This window comes from Delphinus delphis, chromosome 17 (assembly GCF_949987515.2).
Source record: "Delphinus delphis chromosome 17, mDelDel1.2, whole genome shotgun sequence".
Taxonomy (NCBI): domain Eukaryota; kingdom Metazoa; phylum Chordata; class Mammalia; order Artiodactyla; family Delphinidae; genus Delphinus; species Delphinus delphis.
In genome coordinates this window covers 33,701,767-33,724,275 of record NC_082699.1, presented here as the reverse complement: position 1 = coordinate 33,724,275, position 22,509 = coordinate 33,701,767, and the positions used below count along the sequence as shown (strand labels likewise).

At 38.5% G+C, this 22,509-nt stretch overlaps 1 pseudogene; it reads right to left on the bottom strand.

Annotated features, from left to right (window-relative positions):
* Window positions 1-21: 21 nt before the first annotated feature.
* LOC132440322 (ferritin light chain pseudogene) lies at window positions 22-21,865 on the bottom strand (annotated as a pseudogene).
* Between the last annotated feature and the right edge of the window lie 644 nt (window positions 21,866-22,509).

The following is a 22,509-nucleotide window of genomic DNA, read 5'->3' as shown; positions in this document are numbered from 1 at the left end:
CTCTGATGCCAGAGGGGCTCCTCAGAGGCCGCTGGACTTCAGAGACTCCTGTTTGTGCTCGACGGTGAGCCTTTCAAAGAGATACTCGCCCAGCACAGCCTGCGGACCAGCCAGCCTGCGGAGGTTGGTCAGGTGGTCGCCCATCTTCTTGATGAGTTTCACCTGCTCCTCCAGGAAGCGGCTCTCCAGGAAGTCACAGAGGTGGGAGTCTGCGCGGGCGGAAGCCAGGGCGCGCAGATGTGATAGTGCCTGGTGCAGGCTCTTCTCCCTAAGAATGGCGGCTTCCACAGCGTCCTGGGTTTTACCCCACTCATCTTGAGAAGGCTTCCGCGCATCCTGGAAGAGGGCGCGGCCACAGCACTGGTTTTGCATTTTCAAGAGACGCTGCGCGCCCTCACACTTCTCCTCAGCCAGTTGGCGAAAAATGTGGCCCACACTGTCCAGAGTCCCATCGTTGCTGTCGAAATAGAAGCTCAGAGAGAGGTAAGTGTCCCCAGATGCATGTTGAACAGGCGGTGGACGGCGGCCTCCACCTCGATGGAATAATTCTGACGCACCTGGGAACTCGTGGTTGATCAGTGAGAAGGAGCTAAGCTCAAAAAACGGTGTTGGCCTGTCCTGGAGGCTGAGGATAGCTGAGTGGCTGATTCCAAAGGTTGCGACAGGAAGAAAGGTTGGAGGGTGGTCGGGGGCTGGAGCAAGGAGCGTCCCTGGGTCTGTTCATTCCAAACACTGTTGAAGCAAAAGACAGAACTGCAGGACTGCCGAGCGCACTGCCTCAAATAGGCTTTGATATAAATGAACCAGAAGTCCAAGCAAGGACAAAACTTACCCTTCCCCCCACCAAAATAGCTGGCGATACTAGAATCTAGACCTGGGAAGGGATTCTTCCATTACTTTCTGAACATTCCAAGCCACTAGAGCAGTGGTTCTCCAAGTATGGTCACCTTGTAACCAAGCAGTACCCTATGGGGCCTTCCTAGGACAGACCCATCCCCCATATCCTCTGCTGTAGTTCCTCTCTGAAGTACTCAGATAATAGTATCTCAGGCATATTTCTTGAGTTTTCAGATGCTAAAAACCACCACCCAATGGAAGAAATTAACTCCTTGATGATCATGAGCACGTAGCCCCCAGACCTTCTGGCACCTAAGGATGGATAATGTTACCTGCCCTGTGGCCTCCACATCAACCAATCAGAGGATTGTGCACGAGCTGATCACATTCCCTGGGACGTCCCTCCCTCACCTGGCCTTTAAACATGCTTTGCTGAAATCCTTTGGAGATTTCAGGGTGTTTTGGAACTCGGGCCACCCCTCTCCTTGCTCGATCCTGCAATAAACCTTTCTCTGCTCCAGACTCCAACCTTTAGGTTTGTTTGGCCTCACTGTGCTTCAGACACACGAACCTGCATTCGGTAACAACCTGACCAGTTTTACCAGCGTCCCCTGATAATGTGTCAGATATTCAAGTTTTAGGGCCCTGTCCCAGCCCTATGCAATCAGCAACTCTGGTGGGGCTCAGTGATCTCTGTTATAACAGGCCCTCCAGATGATTTTTATTCACCTTAAAGTTTGAAAATATCTGCATTGTCAGCTGGCCAAAGCGTCCACCAGCAGGTGAAGGGGAGTGGTGCCTGGAAAAGATAGGGACCAGCCAAGGCAAGTACAGCAGCATTTGCCGTGGTGGTAATGGAGAATGCCTTTTCTCCACTGGTTGGCACAGACTAGGATCTGGGAGCAGTGTCAGGGTTATTTAGGATGCTTTACATTTCAATGTAGAGGGACCGCTGTCCTGGTTTGCCAGGGACTTGCCCTGTGTGAGCACTTAAAATCTCATCCTGGCAAACCCCTTAGCCCTGGGTTTGAAAAACGTAGGGAATAACATGAAATTTAGGGGAAACATGATCTAGGTTTTGGGCAAGTCACAAGTGCTAATTAAAGCTAAGCAAGTATGGACAACACTAGCATTCTTTAGCCCTTTGCGGGGAGGTAAATCTGATTGGGTGAAAGGACTTATTGTTAAGAGATCTTTGTAGAAACATCCCCTTCTGCTTAGTCCGCTGGTTCTCAGTTCTGGCTAGACATTGGCATCGTCTGAGGAGATTTAAAATGATTTTATTGGTCTACGATGACCAACCGTCAGTGTGAGGGTTTTTAAAAAGTGCTTCAGATGATTCTAATGCACAACCAAATTTAGGTGCCACTGCTTAAGCTTTTGAACCGCTGCTGCATATTTTCACCTCATCTTCCTATGAGAATATCCAACTGTAGTTGAGGTTTGTTTTTTTTTCTTTTTCTAACTGTCTTATTATAAGATTTACTGTCTTAAATAAGGTTGAATGTACAGAAAATCTTGCTAGTCCATCTGGTATAGCTGGATACTTAGAATAATATAGTTAAGATATATACCATTTAAGTATTGTGACAGGCCTTTTTTTTGAAATTAACATATACATTGAATTAGTATGTTCTCTTTTGAAGTTGTTATGTTGGGGAGCTATACCTCTAATCTGCCATTGCTAAATATCTGGACACCTCTTATTAGGAATTGCTTTTAGAAATCTTTAGGGATTAAAACCAAGATTGCTGTATTATTTGTACTGGAACCACAAAAACCTCACAGAGTTCCCCCGCTGTACCTTCTACCCCCACTCTAACCCTTGGCAACTTCTACTCTGTTCTCCATCTCCACAGTTTTGTTATTTTAAGAATAATATGTAAACATAATCATGAATTACTTAATCTTCGGAGATACGGCTTTTCAAAATTTTTCCCTCGGCATCATTCCCTTGAAGTTCATTTCAATTTTTGCGTATATTAATAATTTGTTCCTTTCTGTTGCTCGGTAGTATTCTATCATAAGATTTTATCACAATTTGTTTCAACATTCATCCACTGCAAGACATTTGGGTAGTTGCCAGTTTTGGGCTATTATAAATAAAACTGCTATGAACATTTATGTGTAAGTTTCTGTGGGAACTTAATTAAGTTTTTGTTTCTTTTGGATAAATGCTCAAGAGTACAATTACTGCGTTGTAGGGTGAATCTACTTTTAGGATTAAAAGAGACTGTCAAGCTGTTGATCAGAGTGGCTAAACCATTTTATTTTCCCACCAGTGATGTGATATAATTTTTCTATGTACTCGCCAGCATTTGATGTTGTCACTATACTTTAACTTTAGTTACTCTCTGACATCTCATTATGGTCTTAATTGGCATTTCCCTAATGGCTAATGATGCTGAGCATCTTTTCATGTGCTCCTTTGCCGTGTGTATATTCTCTTCCATGAAATGTCTGTTCCTGTCTTCTGCCTATTTTCTAGTTGGATTTTTTTAAGTTGTTTGGAGAGCTCTTTGTATATTATAGATACAAGTCATTTGTCCCATATGGGATTTTCAAATATGTTTTCCTACTGTGTAATTTGAGTTTTCATCCACTTAAAAGGATCTTCTATGAAGCATTTTTAACTCATTTTGATGAGATCCAATTTATCAGTTTTTGCCTTTATTGATCATACTTTTGGTGTCAAGTCTAAGAATTATTCCCCTAGTTCTAGATGCCAAACATTTTCTCCTATTTTTTTTCTAAAAATGTCCTGCTTTTACATTTAAGATTATGATCCACTTTGATTTAATTTTTGTGTAAGGTGTGGAGGTTAAGGTTCATTTTTTGTTTGTTTGTTTTTGTCGAGGGATGTCCAACTGTTTCAGTACCATTTTTTGAAAAGTCTATTCTTCCTTGATAGCTTTTGCACTGCTGTCAAAAACAAGTTATATGTATTGATGTCAGTCTATTTCTGGGTTCTCTATTCCATTCCATTGATCTATGTATCTACCCTCCATCATTACTGCAAAATCTTGAAATTGGGTAGATTAATTCCTCCCATTTTCATCTTCCTTTACAAGTTGTTTTAGCTATTCTTCAGCCTCTTCTTACCATATAAATCTTAGAATAAGCTTGTCTATATCCACAAAAACCTTGAGGGCATTTTAAGAGTAATTGTGTTAAGCCTCTTAACTTGGGGAGAATTGACATCTTTATCATGTTGTGTTTTCTAATCCATGAACAAGGTATGTCTCCCTATTTGTTTGCGACTTAAAAATTTTTCTTCATCAGCATTTTGTAATTTTCAGTCTAGAGGTCCTATAAATGTCTTATTGGGCTTATATTTAAGTATTTATTTAGGTCAGTTGTAAATGGCATCACATAGTTTTATTTAAGCTTCTACACATTTGTTATTAATATATAATTTGATAAAATTGTGGTGATCTTGTACTCTAAATCATTTACAAACTAATATTATTTCTCAAGCTTTTTGTGGATTCCTTGGTATTTTCTCCATTTAGATTATCATCTCATCTTCAGATACAGACAGTTTTACTTTTCCTTATTCAGTATAATAGGATATATTGCTATTCAACATTCAGTAGGATATGTTCCTTCCTATGCAACGTAGTAGGAATAGTCCTTTTATCTTTTAAATAAACTTTTAAAAAATTTAACTTTTAAATTTATGTATTTATTTATTTTTGCTTTATTTTCTTACTAGAACCTCCAGTGATATATTTAATAAAAGTGGTGAGAGCAGATATCGGTGCCTTGTTTCTGATCTTACAGAGAAAGCATCCAGTCTTTCACAGTTAAATATCATGTCGGTATAGGTTGTTTGTAGATCATCTTTATGAGTTTCAGTATGTTCCTTTTCTATTCCTAGTCTGCTTGGAGTTTTTTTTCTTCTTTCTTTAAAATCATGAATGGGATTGGATTTTGTCAAATGCTTTCTCTGCATTAATGGATAGGATCACATGACTTTTCCCCCTTAATCTATTGGATATGGTGGATTACACTGTTTAATTTTCAAATATTTAACCAACTTTGCATAACTGGAATAAATCCCACTTGGTCATGGTATATTATTCTTTTCATATATTTCTGGATTTAATTTGCTAATATTTGGCTGAGGGTTTTTCAGCCAATTTCATAAAAAATATTGGTCTGTAGGTTTCTTCTTTCTATACTATCCCTGTATGGTTTTGGTATCAAGGTAATACTGGCTTCATAAAATTAATTAGAAACTGTTCCCTCTACTTCTATTTCTTATCAAATCATGTAAAATTGGTGTTAATTCTTTAAGTCTTGGGTAAAAGTGAAACATCTAAGCCTGAATATTTCTTTTGGGAGTTTTTAAATGAAAAACCAGTGTTTCTAATGGTTACAGGAAAATTGAGATTATCTATTTCATCTTGGCTGAGTTTTGGTAGTTTTGGGTGTAGAAACATTGGCCCATTTCATCTACATTTTTGAATTTATAGTGTAGACTTGTTCATAGTAACTTGTCCCTCATTAACCTGCAGGATATGTCATGGTATCCCTGGTTGCATTTCTGATATCTGTGATTTGTGCCATCTCTCTGTTTATCTTTATCAGTCTTTCTAGATCTTTATTGGTTAGATTGTTTATTTCAAAGAACCAGCCTTTTGTTTCATTGATTTTCCCCCCTATTTTCCTGTTTTCAGTTTCATGGATTTCTGTTTCATCTTTATTATTTCCTTCTTTCTGCTTGTTTAGTGTTTTTTCCTCTTCCTTTTTTACTATTTTAATATAGAAAATTAGATTATTGCTTTGAAATATTTTCTTTCCCAATTTAGTGCTATAAACTTCCCTTTCAGCGTTGCTTTCACTTCATTCCGCAAACTTTGATCTGTTATATCTCCATTTTCTTTTATTCTATGCATTTAAAAATTTTTTCCTTGATGCTGTCTTTTTTACCCATGAGTTATTTGGAAGTGTGATGTTTAGTTTTCATGTGATGGAAGATTTTCCTGTTGTCTTTCTCTTATTGATTTCTAGTCTGATTCCATTATGGCTAGAGAACATACTCTCTGTGATTTTAATTCTTTTAAATCTGCTAATGTTTTTTTATCGCCCAGTATATGGTATATGAGTGAATGTTCCATGGACACTTCAATATGTATTCTGCTCTTACTGAGTGTGTTCTTTAAATGTCAGTTATATCCTGTTGATTGATGATGTTTTCAGTTCTTCCATATCCTTGCTGATTTTTCTCTCTGGTAGTTGTATAAATTGCTGTGTTGAAGTCTCAAATAATAATTGTGGATTTAAAACTTTCTCCTTTTACCTTTTTCAGTGTTTGCTTCATGCATTTTGAAGTTCTGTTGTTTGGTGCACACACATTTAGTATCACTAGGTCATCTAGGTGGATTATTCCTGTTATCTTTATGTAATGACCCTCTTTGCCCCTAATAATTTCCTTTGCTCTGACGTCTACTTTATCTGATATTAATATAGCCATTCCTGCTTTTTCTGATTAATGTTCACATGATATATCATTTTCATCCTTTTACTTTGAACTACCTATATCATGATGTTGAAAGTAAGCTTCTTGTAGACAGTATATAGTTGGATCATGCTTGCGATTTTTTAATCTACTCTTCCAATCTCTGTCTTTGACTTGGTTATTTAGATCATTTTCCGGTAATGTAATTATTGCCATGTCAAAGATTTGGTCTACCATGTTATTTTTTGTTTTGTCTTTTACCTTAGTTTCTCAATCCTGTGTTTCCCTTATTTTTCCTTCTTGTGGGTGACTTAAACATTTTTTAATAAGTCCATTTTAATTTAATTCATTTATAATCATTTGTGTATACTGTTTGTATAGTTTTCTTAGTGGTTGCTTTTGGCATTACAGTATACATATGTAACTTATCATAGCCTACTGGAATCAGTGTTCCATTACTTCAAGTGAAGTTAAAGTATGATTTTCTGTAGTATTTCCTTTCTCTACATTTAGAACCCCATCAGATGGTGTCATCATTTTTGCTTTGACCATCATATAGAATTTAAGAAACTCATGAGGCTAATGATAGTCTCTTATATTTACCCCATTTGTTTTCACGCATTCCATTGTTCCCCTTTTCTTTCTGAAGTTCCCAGTCTTCTGTTATTGTTTATGTTTTCATAACAGTAGGTGATATCTTGGATTTCCAGTGCAACTGGATATGAGTTTCAGGAAACACTGAGCCTGGCTCACTTAATGCTACTGAGTTGGAGGGTTTGTATATGTTGGGCCTGTTGGCACAGCAGATGCTAGCAGATTAGACTAATGTTGATGGGACTAATGCCACAGGAGGATGGGTTCCCATTCAGGCTATGCTGCTGCTACAGTAGATCAAGTCCCCCTCTACCCCAAGTGTGGGGCAGTGACCTGCTGCTGTCACTGCTTTGTATTAGGCTCCTTTTGCCTCAGGTGTGTGGTGGGATCCCTTGGAAGCTGCTGCTGCTGCTGCTGTCAATCACAAGGTTAAATTCATTTCAGAAATACTTAAGTATAAATATATAGCCTGGCTCTTGTAGGACCTCTGTATTTTTTTTATTGCTTTCATACAAATTATCCCAAATTTAGTGACTCAAAGCAACGTAAATTTATTACCTTACAAGTCTGACATTGGTCTCAATTAAGTAAAGTAAAAGTGTTGGCAGGATCGACAGATGAATGGATAAAGATGTGGCACATATATACAATGGAATATTACTCAGCCATAAAAAGAAATGAAATTGAGTTATTTGTAGTGAGGTGGATCGACCTAGAGACTGTCATACAGAGTGAAGTAAGTCAGAAAGAGAAAAACAAATACCATATGCTAACACATATATATGGAATCTAAAAAACAAGAAAAAATGGTTATGAAGAACCTAGGGGCAGGGCAGGAATAAAGACGCAGCCATAGAGAGTGGACTTGAGGACACAGGGACGGGGAAGGGTAATCTGGGATGAAGTGAGAGAGTGGCATGGACATATATACACTACCAAATGTAAAAGAGCTAGCTAGTGGGAAGCAGCCACAAAGCACAGGGAGATCAGCTCTGTGCTTTGTGTCCACCTAGATGTGTGGGATAGGGAAGGGAGGGTGGGAGGGAGATGCAAGAAGGAGGAGATATGGGGATATATGTATATGTATAGCTGATTCACTTTGTTATGAAGCAGAAACTAACACGCCATTGTAAAGCAATTATACTCCAATAAAGATGGTTAAAAAAGAAAAAAAAGTGTTGGCAGAGGTACATTCTTTTCTGGAGGCTCTTAGGGGTGTTTCTGTTCCCTGGACTTTATCCGCTTCCAGCGGTCACTTGTAGTCCTTGACTCAGAGTCCCCTTTCTCCACCTACAAAACCCAAAATGTTGCATCTCTCTGATTCTGCTTCTATTAGGACATCTCTCTCTTTCTCTTTCTACAGTTGGGAATGGTTTTCTGCTTTTAAGGACTCATGCAATTAGATTTGTTCCATGAGGTAATCCAGGATAATCTTTCTATCTCAAGGCCTATAACTTCAGTCATATCTGCAAAGTCCTCTTTACCATGTAAGGTAACATATTATTGGGTTCTAGGGATTAGGGTGAGGGCATTTTTAGGAGCCATTATGCTGCCTACCACACCCTTAACAAGTGACCTTGAGAAAATTACTGAGACTTTAAAGCCTTACTTTCCTCAAACATAAAATGGAAAGAAAGATAACTAGTTAATATCATGAAAGTGAAACAGTATATATGAAATCAACTAATTCAAAAAATAAGATTTCTTCTTTTTCTTTATGATTGGCATGATTCTCAGAGTTCAGTTACTTGAAGAGTTACTTTTTTTTAAACAGAACTAAGGCATTTCAGGGTTCAGGTGCTGTAAGATTGTCTGAATTATCTGAGTAGCAATTAGCTAAGCACAGGTGTAAAGCATTTGATTTACTCCCTGGTGTCCTTTATCTTCTCATCCCACTAAATCCATATCCCTTGTCTAGCTCCAGCCAGTAGAGTCAGAGCTTGTTTTACTGTTTAACTAAAGTTCAATTTAAGTTTGCTCTACATCTCCAGATTCTCAGCCCTGGTTGCATATTATAATCACCTGGGGAGATTTCAAGACCTACTTGATGCCAAAGTTTTACCTATCATGGATATTTGAGGAGGGACCTGGAATGAAATGCTCTAGCTTATGGTTTGGGGGCCAAATCATAGTCTACACTGAGCCAAATCATTTGCGAGATCACCTCTAAAAAGCAATTTATCTGTGGTGACTGATGCTCTTCCTTTGTCAGTATGCTTGTCCCTCTTTGGGGGAAAAGAAGAAGGGGAAAAAACCCCCAGCGGTTGGGCTGCCTGAATTATAACCTGATGCTGTGGAATTAGTGTTGGCTCAGAGCGCACATCTTCGGATACCCATTCTCTCTCCTGCTTCCTTGCATGAGCTTATATCCTTGGGCAGTTTTTCATCCACCACCCTCTTTTGCTTCTAATCTTAGCAAGTAAAGTCTCTCCTTAATGAAACAGCATTTCATGAGACTTACTGGGAGCATAGGTCTGTTCCAGACCTATCCTATGTTAGCTAAAGCAGATATAAGTGATGTATTTTTGGCATTCATCCTTGTGGGTTGGAGAGAGAAGACAGAATTTTATCCTTTAGGTGTCATATGACTGGGCAAATGGGCTCATTCCCTCTATTGCCTACCATGTAAAATGCTGAGGGTGTTACCTCTAGAAGGTATCTTCTAGGTATCAAAATAGTTCAGATAAGTCATATTTCTCAGTAACAGGTGACAAAACTATGGCTTAGGTGGTGAATTTTCCATGTCAATTTGTCTGGGCCACCATGCCCAGTTATTTGGTCAAATATTATTCTGGATATTTCTGTGATGGTGTTTTTGTGTTTTTTAAAATTTTTATGTTTTATTTATTTATATTTTTGGCTGCATTGGGTCTTCGTTGCTGCACGTGGGCTCTCTCTATTTGCAGCAAGCGAGGGCTACTCTTTGTTGGGGTGTGCGGGCTTCTCATTGCAGTGGCTTCTCTTGTTGCAGAGCATGGGCGCTAGGTGCATGGGCTCAGTAGCTGTGGTGCATGGGCTTAGTTGCTCCACGGCATGTGAGATCTTCCCAGACCAGGGCTCAAACCCGTGTCCCCTGCATTGGCAGGCGGATTCTTAACCACTGTGCCACCAGGGTAGTCCCTGTGATGGTGTTTTTGGATGAAATTCATAATTAAATTTGTGGCGGACTTTGAGTAAATCAGGTTATCCTCCATAATATGCATGGGCCTCATCCAATCAGGTGAAGCTCTTAATAAAACAAAGACTGACCTCCCTGTCGCAAAAAGGAATTCTGCCAGAAGACTTACAGAAATTGAACTGCAACTCTTCCGAGAGTCTCTAGACAGCCTAACCTGCAGATTTTGAATTTACCAAGCCTCTATTATTGTGTGAACCAGTTGTTTAAAATCTCTCTCTTTCTCTATCTTTATATAGATATGGATATAGATCTAGGTAACAATATCGATATCTAGATCTATATCTATCAGTATATATGGGCACATTGTATACACATGCTGTTGGTTCTGTTTTTCTGGAGAACCTTGACTAATACAGTGGCCCATATAAATAAAAGGATGAACCCAAGTTCACCCAGGTAGAAAGTAGTACAATGAGAACTGGAACTTAAGGCCTCATGACTCATTCAGCTGTGAACACTGACCCAGAACTGGGGTCCGCACACTCTGGCCCACTGATCAGATCTCGCTTGACTCCTGGTTTTGTACATAACGTTTGGCTTGAACACAGCCGCATCCATTCATTAACGTATTGTGCATGGCTGTTTCTGTGCTACAGCAGCAGATGGGCAGTTGCAATGGATATGTATGGTACAGAAAATCCAAAATATTTACTACCTAACCCTTTACAAAAAAGATCTGCTGACCCCTGCTCTAGGATGCCATCTGATTTCTGATAGTACCGAGGAGAATAATTCATGTACATTGGGATAGATTGTTAATCTCATGTCCTCCTTAGGTCAAAGATCTCTTAAATGCTCACCCTTGCAATAGACAGCTTGGGGAGCATTGTCTGAGGATGCAGAAATATTTCTTGCCAGGTCTTTCCAATCCACACTGCTCCCTGACTATGGTTCTTAAACCCTGTTTTTTTTTTTAAATTTTATTGGAGTGTAGTTGATGTACAGTGTTGTGTTAGTTTCAGGTGTACAGCAAAGTGAATCACTTATACATGTACATATATCCACTTTTTTTTTTTCTTTTTTCAGTACGCGGGCCTCTCACTGTTGTGGCCTCTCCCGTTGTGGAGCACAGGCTCCAGACGCGCAGACTCAGCGGCCATGGCTCACGGGCCCAGCCGCTCCGCGGCATGTGGGATCTTCGCGGACCGGGGCACGAACCCGTGTTCCCTGCATCAGCAGGCAGACTCTCAACCACTGTGCCACCAGGGAAGCCGCACTTTTATTTTTTTTTTTTGGAGTCTTTTCCAAATAGCCCATTACAGAGTACTGAATGGAGTTCCCTGGGCTAATAAGAAGAGCAGGTTCTTACTAGTTATCTATTTTATGTATAGTAGTGTGTATATTTCAGTCCCAATCTCCCAATTTAGCCTCCCTGCCACAATCCCCTGGTAACCCTAAGTTTGTTTTCTACATCCGTGCCTCTGCTTCTAAAACCTGTCTATTTTAACCAACTACCACTCATTGCTTACTGTCTCTGGCTTCATGTACTTGATAATAAATCTACTTCTTGTTCTATCCTGGATGACATGTTCCAAGGACTGAGATAATATCTTATTCTACATAATTTGTCCTTGATATTGTCTATCTTGGGGTCTTCATCTATGTCCCAAAGAAGACAGTCACTCTGTCTTCTAGTACTACTACTAATACCACATTTTATGGCATGAATTTGACCCAATGCACTGAACTATCCCTTTAGAAGCTGTATGCAACCTGTCACTGGGTTTTAGCACAGGGGTAGAACTCAGATTAGTGATCATATATAAACAAATCTACTTGACCAGAAACTTTTTGTCTCACCGTTTATTACACAAGTAACTTCTGTCTTTGCATCTATGATGTAAATATTTTTAATTTCCTAAATTATCTGAAAAATTATTTAGAGCTTCCATTTCAGTAGGCATTGGAATTGCTGTGTTATGACTATTTCATTATTTTATTTCCAAGTGTTAAATTAGGCTTCAAGCTTTGGGCAAGAGTAGACAGGAAAGGGTTTCAAAGAAATGAAGAGTGGGAAAAACTTCTGATGCAAGGGAGACTTAATAAAGATTTGATTTTGAATCAATAATTTATAATAAAGGTTTGAGTTTGAATCAATAATTTATGTCATTGCAAAATAGCTCCCTGGTAAAGTTCCATTTTTTGGTAATCATTAAGTACAGAAATTAACAATCAAAATATGCAGTGATCTTCTTCATTTTCTAAAAACAAACCTATATCTAGATGAGAGGAGAATTCATCTCATAACTCAGGCTCTGGACTTACGACTCCAAGTCCTGTCTTCTTTCAACCATACCTGCTAAGTTTCTGTCTAACTTCTTGAGCATGAGGTAATGGCGTCAGCTTTCATCCCCTTCCTCAGTATATAGCTTGGTGAGTATGAGTAAGGGATCTAAAACTTGAGAACCTGGGTTCAAATCTTGACTCTAAAATTTACTTGTTGAGTACTCTTGAGCATGTTATCTGTTTTTGCCTCAGTTTTCTCATCTATAAAATAGAGATACCATTACTTCTCTCAGGGAGTTGCTATGAGGGTGAAAGAGAAAATTCATACAATGCAAGAATTTATCAGTTCTTGGAACACAATAAATACCGAAAAATAATGTTAGCCATTATCAAGGCCCCCTCATTTTATGGATAATATAGATTAGTTTATTATATACGTCTAATATTTACATATACATAAACATTTTGTACCTATGTGTGTGTATACGTTCTTCTTAGAAATTGAGCAGTCAACATTCACATCTAAAAATCTGTGCTCTGTGAAATGTAGATATCCTGTGTACAGACACAGTGCTATAGTTATCTATTGCTACATAATAAAGAAGTCCAAACTTAGTGGTGAAATAAACAAAAAATTTAATATGTGCCCAGATTCTGTGGGTCAGCAATTCAAACAGTACACAGAGGAGATGGCTTGTCTCTACTCCATGACTGATGTCTGGAACCTCAGCTCATGAGGATTCAGATGGCTGGGGCTGGAATCATCTAGATAATTTTAATTCACATGTCTAGCCCTTGAAGACTGGGCCCAACAAGGACTGTTGACTGGAGTGCCTATAGATGGCTGCCCAGGTGGCTTGGACTTCTCATAACGTGGTAGTTAGGATTCAAGATAGAGTATTCCAAGAGAATGAGTGTCCAGGGTTGAAGCATTCCACGAGAATCATGCAAAAGCTGCATGACCTTTTATGACCTAGTCTTAGATGTTACATAGCATCACTTTCATTATATACTATTGCAGGCGTTGGAGACCTTTTTCCATAAAGTGTCAGTCAATATTTTAGGCTTTACAAGCCATACAGTCTCTTTTGCAACTACTTAGCTCTGCTGCTGTGATGTGAAAACAGACACAAACAATACATATACTAAGGAACATGGCTGTGTTCCAATAAAGCTTCATTTATAAAAGCTGGTAGAGGCCTAGACTTGGCCCACCAGCCATAGTTTACTGACCCCTGCTCTATTGTTTGAAGCCATGGAAAGCCTGCCTAAATTCAAAGGAAAATGCCCACATCTGGATGCGAAGAATGGCAATGAATCTGCGACCCTGTATTAAAACCACGACATATGGGATATTTATAAGAGGATCTGTCTGCATACCTTGTTTCTCCCATGTATGGTGGATATGAGGTATTGGGACATCTTACATCTCTGTAAGCCTGGGTCAGGGTCAAAGTTGGAATCTGAACTCAATGACCTTGATTTCTGGAATAATCGGTAACTCTAATTATGATTTGCTTACACTCCTTACCCCAATAAATATACCACAAAAGATAGATTTCAAGTAAACAATTGCTTTATGGCAGATTTTTATTAAGTCTCCATTGACTGAATTATTCCATTTTGGTTGGAAAGCATGAGTTTTTTTCTTTCCTAAAGAGATCTGCAACTTTTCAGATGTGGCATTTCATTCTACTGAGAGGATGATGTAGGTTTTTATAAACGGAAAAAGCAAGGCAGGCTGAGTTCACTCAGATCGTACTAGTGCTTACAGGAATAACCGAAACTGGAACACAGGCTTCCAGGTTTTCCTGTCCTGTGCTCTTTCCGGTAGGTGCCATTGTCTGCTGGGTCTGGCAGTAATAATTTCTGACCTTTACCTCTCTACGCTCTTGTGAAGTGGTTTGGGGCTTTGTTAGCTTTCTTATGAGTTTGTACTAAATTGTGTCCATAAAGTAGGCTGAATTCCTCAGGGAAGGATGAGAGCTCTTACTGTGTTATTACTGCAAATGTTGTGTTGGTTACCTTTTTTTCTTTTCTTTTGTCCAGTTGTATCCTGAACTTAAAAGTTATATTATCCGAAATGAAAGATGTGCATCTGGTAGAAAAGACTAATTTAAGGTATGAAAATTCCTGATGATTGCTTCAGTCAACCCTTAATACACACTGAGCTTCATTAGTAAACAGACAACTCTCAGACCATTCCCTTGGAAGAGGTCGCATAATCAGCCTTTGTGTTGATTTTGCATTCTGTTCAGTAGAGACAGAACAAATTAGAATAATTAGCTGGTACAGGACAGCACAAAGAACTTTCTTCTGTTTTTGTGATGCATCCCGTAATAAGGGTTGAAAATGAGACTGGAGGTAAGAACGTGAAACTCAGAAGAGCAAAGGAGAGAGGATAGTGTTTCTTTGAAAATATTCTTTCAGTGTTGGCCCAGAAGAAATATGAAGCTGAGGAAATTTTTTTTTAATGATGGTTTTTGTGTTGATGATGTGAGTGTGGAATTAGTAAGAATCAGGAAGCAAGCATCCTTTTCCACCAAGGACTTGGGAGCAAATGAAACCATAAAATACTCCCCGCTCTTGGAAACCCTTTTGGAGCAGTAATCAGAGAAGGGTAAAGGCAAAGCCTCAGGGCAGAGGTGTTCAGAGCAAAGGGATAGGAGGAGAACAAAAGGAGAGTGGATATGTTTAGAGCTGTCATTTTGAAATTTACCTGCTTCTGATTCAGTGCTGCTTTGCTGCTGTGTTGGTCCAGTGGAAATCCTCAAAGCAGGAGCAGCCGTATTTTAAAATAATAACGTTAGAGCAAGTGACTTTAATCCAGGTCTCTTTAGCTCAAAAGCACAGAGGAGAGTGTGAGGAAACAGTGAGGCCACAAGGAATTGTTCACTGGGTACCTTTTCCCCAAACCTCACTAACTGGGAGAAACTGACCACTGGATTATGTGCCTTGAAGGAAAACAAAAATGTTGAAAGCAAAGAGTGTGGAGCTTGTTTAGAAAGCAAGCTCTATCCTTTGGTCACCTGCTGATGATAATAGCATTGGCTAAGACCTGACCATTTACAACGAAGGCACTTCTGTAGGTAATAAGTTCCAGGAGGGCCCGAACTGAGTATGTCTGTTTCAGCATTTAGCATGGTTTGGCATCTGAGAGGCCGGTACATTATTGGCATATAGTAGACTTAAAAATGAATATTTGTGGATTGTCTGAATGAGTGCATGTGTGTGATTCACATCCTATTTGCAGGTCCTATGCCCCACAGTGGATTTTCAGTGTCAGGTTGTGAAAGTATTTATGACGGGGATTGGCATTGTTCCCTATCTAATGGATAAAGATTACACATGAAAGGACTTTACATTGACATCCCAAAAGCCTCATAGGAATTACTTAACAAAAAAATAAAATTGGATTCTGTATAATTTCTAATTTGTAAGCTGGCCAGAACACTGGTATTTCAGCCAGTCCTCTGGTAGTTCCGATGACGTCCCCATGATCACCCAGGCATAATCAGAATGGCTTTAGGATTTGGGAGCCAAAATGTTCCTCAGTATTTACGGCATTGCTAGTCCATTTAAGAAAATGGACTATTGAAAAAAGTAGCTTCAGACACAATATGGCATTTTATGATTTAGCATGAAATCTGAGAAATATAGAGGTTATCTGAAGCCTGCAATGGTAACGTTCCCTCTGCTATTGAAATTATTGTCTTTAAACAAAGATTCTACATCAGTAATGCTATATATATATATTTTTTTATGATATTCAGGTTAATTTCCTATTCTCTCTAAGGAAGTAATTGGTTGGTTGGTATGAGAGATGGTGTGGCTTCCAAAGGTGAAAAGTATTATTTTGTTGTAATTTCCAGCTACCTAAGGATGGGAGAGGCCCAGGACACTGCAGTCAGTATATTATGTGGAGCAGGTTATATTGTGGTTTATTTATGAACTTTTACATGTTTATTTTCTATGCAAGTTTGTGTGCTGCTTTTTGAGTTTTGGTAGATAAGTGTTTTTAACTTTGGAATACTTGGAGGTTTTTTTATATATATATATATATATGTAACATATATATATATATATATATTAATGTAGTAGTTAAAGCCGTGGAGAGTGTACTAGTCTACCTAGGTTCAAATTCTGGCTTTACCCTATGACTTCCCTGTGGCTTCCTCTGCTCACCTATTAAAAAGGAGGATAATAAGACTGCTGTGGTGAGTTACATACTAAGTGCTATTTAAGCATTTGCTATAATGATCATGTATACTCGAAGGCAAGGAACTTGCCCCTTGATCGTCTCTGTATTCCTAGTGCTTAAGAATTCCTAGTGCTTTCCTAGTGCATTGTCTTAGGATAGAGATAGCTCAGTATAGTTCTTCTCACTATAAAGTACTGTTACGTTGAAAGTCTTTGCTTGTGTACTAATAATCTATGACATATCTGCTGAGGACAAGGAAAGGAATAGTTTTAAAACTGCAATGGATAACAAAAGATTGTATGATGTAATGCCTTTATTATGTAATTATAAAACTAACAAATGATCATGGTAGAAAATTTGAAAAACTCCTAGACAAAAGAGAGATCAACAACATTTGGAGTAACTTTCAGAGTGTAGAGCTGTCCATGAATATTAGTGCTTTCATATTTTCCAGGACTTTAAGTAGACTCTGCTTCTTAAGAGTGTATTCATGATATTTTACTTTAATGATGTTTTCATCATGGGGACACACACACACAGAAATCTGTTAAAAAAAAAGATAGACATGTAAATCACTGATGTTTCACATAGCCACATGAAATAAAGTGAGAAAGGTCAACAAGCTGAAAGAATGTGGAGTAGCATCTCCTTAATTGCTTACATAATTCTGATAATTACCTCTTTGTGGATAAAGTAATTAATGGGAATCTAATTCAAGAAAAAGATATGAACTTCAAGCCTTCTCGAAGCCAAGTATTTCTTTCCACAAAAGGTTACTTTCCTCGGCCGTGCTTCCTTATTACCTGGCAGGGAAAGAGTATTGTATGGCAAAGGATCTTCTTGAAGGAGGGTGCTTCCCACACTGATTGTCATAAATGACTTCGGAATGACTGTTGCTGTATTACCAAAATCTTAAACTAGGATATTTTTGACAAATTTGGTCCTTAGTTAATTTTTAGAGCTACAAACTGTCAGATGGCTCTGAAATAACAATTGTCTGGCTATTCTTCAGGGTGATCACAATATGGAAATGACCTTGAGGTATCACTAAAAAGCAGGAAGGTGTGAGTCTTCCTTTGGTTCCAGAGTGAAATGCGAGTTGGAATTGGAGTTGGAAAAGAGGCCCACAACCAAGTGATAGAGAAGGAACTGTGAGGTCATTGGTGAAAAACCAGGTTGAAGTTAAGGTGAAGAGGCATGAGGAAATGGTAAACTGTTACAGTATTACAAAGATCATCAAGAAGCATATCCATGAATGTGTTTTGTATTGCAATCTGCTGAAAAAGAGACAAATATCCTGGTTGGCCTTCATGGAGATTGTATTTTATTGATTCTGATAATAGATTATTGTTGAAAAGGGCCTCCTATAAATTATAACCATGCAAAGGCAACAAGATAATTTTTTTTCTTTATGTATGTGTTTCTCATTCCTACTCACTTCTCTCTTAGGGGAAGAGAAAATCACACACAAAAAATGTCAAGTCTCAGCTATTCCTTTTCAAAATAATTTTTTTTCCAAATTCCAGTGGAGGCAATAGGTTAACTGTTAAGATTTGTAAGGCTCAAAAAGCTAATATTTACAAAGTGTAGCCAAATTTTATTCCATAAATAATAGCTTTGCAAAGACTATATGGTGATGCAAAGTTGGAAAAAGCTGGGTTTTCTTCCGTGAATGGCTTCACTGTGTTGAGAGAAGAGGCACAGAAGAAATCAAAGTAATTAAACATGGGGTGAGTTTTCCTGATAGGGGACTCTAGTGCTTTAAAATAGACTAGATAATTCTAGGGATAATCTGAGGGTAGAACAGACCAATGCCTCATTTCCAATCTGGTACCCTGGAAGAAAACAGTGTATTTTCTTTAAGGTCTTGAGAGGTTTTTCTTCTGCTTTGTTTTGGTTTTGGTTCATTTTGTAATCAACCTTATTAAGGTATCATTTACATACAATAAAATGCAGACATTTTTAGTCAACGGCTCAGTGACTTTTAATTAATGTATACATTTGTTTAACTACCACCCCCATAAAGATAGATAACAAGTCTAAAACCCTAGAAAGTTTCCTCCCAGGCTTTTGCAAAAGTATCCCCATCTCCCACCCCAAGGCAACCACGGATCTGGTTTTTATCTTTAGAGATGACTTTTGCCCAGTTTAGAATTTCATGTAAGTTGAATAATACAGTGGGTGCCCTTTTGATCTGGCTTCACTTGCTCAGCATATGATTTTTGAGATTCATTCATGTTGGGATGTTTTAAACCAGGACTTTAGCCTGGGTGGCTGATGATGTCTGAAGGCACCTATAGGTACATCTGAGTCTCTGGCATTGTCACTGTCTGTTCTTGGCTCAGTATTTTCAACTTTATAAGAAGCACAAGGTTGAAGTAAGGAAGATCATTGTCAGTATAATGGATGTGAAGTGGGTTCTGTTAGATAATATTCTCAGCATAAATTGATCTGCTTGGAATCATTGTGTTGATAATGGACAAGGATACTCTTCCTCCAAAAACCTTGATACTATAAAACTTCTAAAGGACGCTGTCCTAGGACTGTTTTAATTTTCATGTTTTGGGAAACATTTCTGGAAAATTCAAATGCTCGCAACCTGAAAGAAACAATTATTCACCTGAAAGCTGACTCTGCTAAAGTCGAGTTGTCTGACCTTTACATGCTGATAGAACCCAAATAGCCTTGCAAAACAATGCTCTCTTGTTCGATATAAGCATATAGATTGTTTAAGATGGACGTGTATATGCAGTAAAGTGAAAAAGCAGAGAATCTTTGAGTTTCCCTTGCTGGGTTTTTTAATTTTTTCATTTAAGTTTCTATAGCATATGCTAATAATTCAGGGAAACCTCAGGTTAGTTTTAGGTCCACTCTACATAAATGTTGAAGTACTCCATATCCACCTTTTTTCTACCTTCCTTCTTTTCTTCCATCTTTCCTTTCTAACTTCTTATAATCCATTATACTTAATCCTGCATTTGCTGAGGTGGCAATTAGTGTAGGAAAATACTGTGAAATTTTGCTGTTCAGAATGCATGTTGACCAAATTCTATATTGAGAAAAGGTCTGAATTTACCCAGAATAACCCTTTCTCAGTGTCTTTGAATAAAGGGCATAGAAACTGGGCTATATATAATATCCTGACAGGTATGTAGAACTCATAGCAATTGCCCTAAAGAGCTTACCTAGCGTAGATGCATATGAATGCATTTAATGATTGCTTTATTGGCAGCAGTGCCAACCTACACAGTCTGTTTGGTTTTATATCATTCTCATTACCTGCTGTTTACCACTGTATACATTGCTAATGGTGTGGTTTCTATGGCTTGTGAATTTCATGGCCAAATAATATGTAATTTATTGCACACTTCAGTGTAGAAGATGGAGACTCCATAACTTTTCGTGTGCTCTTTGCCCCTTTAGAATGTATTACACTGAGATCAGGCAAAGTAATAAATTTATTTCAAATGTGCGTGATAGCTAAACATCAATTAGGACTGATGGGCAATATTTCTTCTTCCAGCAACATAACAGTTTTTAAAGACTAAGCCATTGAACGTGGAGTCACTGAACATGGGACTCAGTTCACTGGGATCCTTCTTAGAAAACTAAAGGAAAACTTGGATTGGATTTCTGTGGCTTATTCAAGTAGTAACTAATCACCTACATCTTGGTGAACTTAATTTGTCACAATCGTTTGGTATTTTATTAACTCTCTTCCCCTTCTTCCCCGACTCTCACGAGAACGGATCATGAGTATCTTAAAACATACTAAGTCGTCTTCCATCCCTGTTAATCTAACTACAAAAGCACACTTTCCTGATCCAATGTAACTTACTGTCTTTTAGAGTGGCTGGGGTTTTAATTCTCTACAAAATTAAAATCAGCAAAGAGAAACATTTTCAAGGAGCCACCACATTGTAGCACTTTAGAAAGAAAACTTTAGAATTAAGGGCAACTATATCATTTTATAGCTAAAGCACCTGAGGCCTAAAGTAGGCAGGTAACCATCGAGGTCAGGGAAAGGGGTTGAAGATCAGGTTTCCAGAAAGAGTCTAGAGGGACTCAATCTGAGCAGGTCAAAAACTGAAAGGAGGCCACGAATGTTCTGGGAAGGCTGGCATCTGGCCTCAAGTGTGGAATTCAGACAGGGAGCGGACCCGGGGGGAACTGAGCTTCTGCAGTAGGCAGAGAAGTCCACCTCCTCTCCGGAAAGTACCACTGACATCAGGGAGTTGAGGGGAAAGAGCAATGAATTCCAGTCCACCTGAGAAAGCAGGCCAGTCTGATTAACTCTGAATTTAGGCTTATTTCAGATACTTCTTGAGAAAGAACTTGGACAAGAGCAAGTCCCACGCAGCCTCTTTTAAATCCATGCCCAGTATTTTCTGGTGGAGCTGCTTAAACCCTCCAAGTGACTCCACCATTTTAATTTCACTCTATATTTAATTCCGACAGTTCTATGATTGATTATTTAATGGGCAAGTAAGTAGGGTCACAAACGAGTGTGAATGTATTTTACAGGATGAGGATGGGCGGAGTGGAGCAGTCTGGAATAGGACACCAATTAAAAGGGATCTTGGTAAAGAAGAACGTCTATTAGAAATGGAGAGGAATTCGCAAGGAAATTAGTGCCTGACACCACGCCCTTCTCTCTGCATGTTTAGAAGCTAGTTTCTAATTTTATTTTCGTAGGAGCTGTCCCTGTGATGAATTCTCTTTTACCTCCACACCATTTACCACATGGACATATTGTGAAGTTTGTGTGAGAGAAAGCAAGTATTAGAATTTGTCTTGCAAGGAGCTATAAACACTTCCTGGAACAATCTAGGGTAGAAGGAAAAGGAAAGGAAGGTGGAAACAAAGGAGAAAGACAGCTAATGATGCTGGAGTCTCTCGCTGGGATTTGTGGTATCTCTTTTTGAAACTAAGTACAGAAAGTCAGAACTTGACTGATTGTTTCCTGATCACGGTTTGTTTTCAGTTTTGCTTTTTTCTTGCTCTCTCATCAGCTATTCCAGCCATTGCTATGTCATTTTCAGTTTCAGTAAGCATGCCTGTCTTGTTTCCATTTGCATTATTCATGTAAATGTTGATTGAACTGATGACCCCGAGTTATCAAGGAAACATTAGATACACCAGTAGATACATTTCTTAATTTTAGAAAAACATTACCGAGTGAAGGTTAAAATAACTCCTCTTCAGTTTGTCATTTAAAAAAAACTTCTCCTAACATACAATACTTCATTGCCTAACAATGCCAGATAAATGAAGAATTCCTATGTATTCATGAATGCAGGCTAGTCTGTATATTTTTTGGCAGGTATGACCGTTACCGAGGGTAACGGCCTGGTTTGCCGGCCATGTCCTGTCTCCTAGATAGTTGTAGTTTCTGTTGTCTTTCAGTTGGTCCATTGGATATCAGAGGTGAATTTATAAAACTATACTTCCCTTTACACTTAGTTTTTTGTTTTGTTTTGTTTTACTTGAAGTATAGTTGATTGACAATGTTGTGTTTCAGGTGTACAGCCAAGTGATTCCGATATATGTATCTCTTCTTCAGATCCTTTTCCATTATAGGTTATTACAAGGTATTGAATATAGTTGCCTGTGCTATACAGTAGGACCTCGTAGTCTATCTACTTTATATATAGTATACACTTACTTTGTGTGATCCACGCTGGTCAGACCACATGATTATTTTCACTTCTGATATAATTTTTTCAGGTCCAACCTCAAATCTTTGATAAGAAGATATTTTTTAGCATGTGTGTGCTCTAAATCCAACAGTAGTTAGCAGAGATATGGTTTTGCACTAGGTATTCTTCACTTTTTTGTTCTCGGCCAACCAACTGAAAACTAGCATTTATTTTCTGGTTGGTTTGCTAGATGTTTATGACTATAATAAAAGTCTTACATTTTGTCTCATATCTTAAAACACAATCTGAATTAGCAATGGGTATTGTGCTATACATAGGCGCTGTGATATCAATATTGTATAAGTGAGAT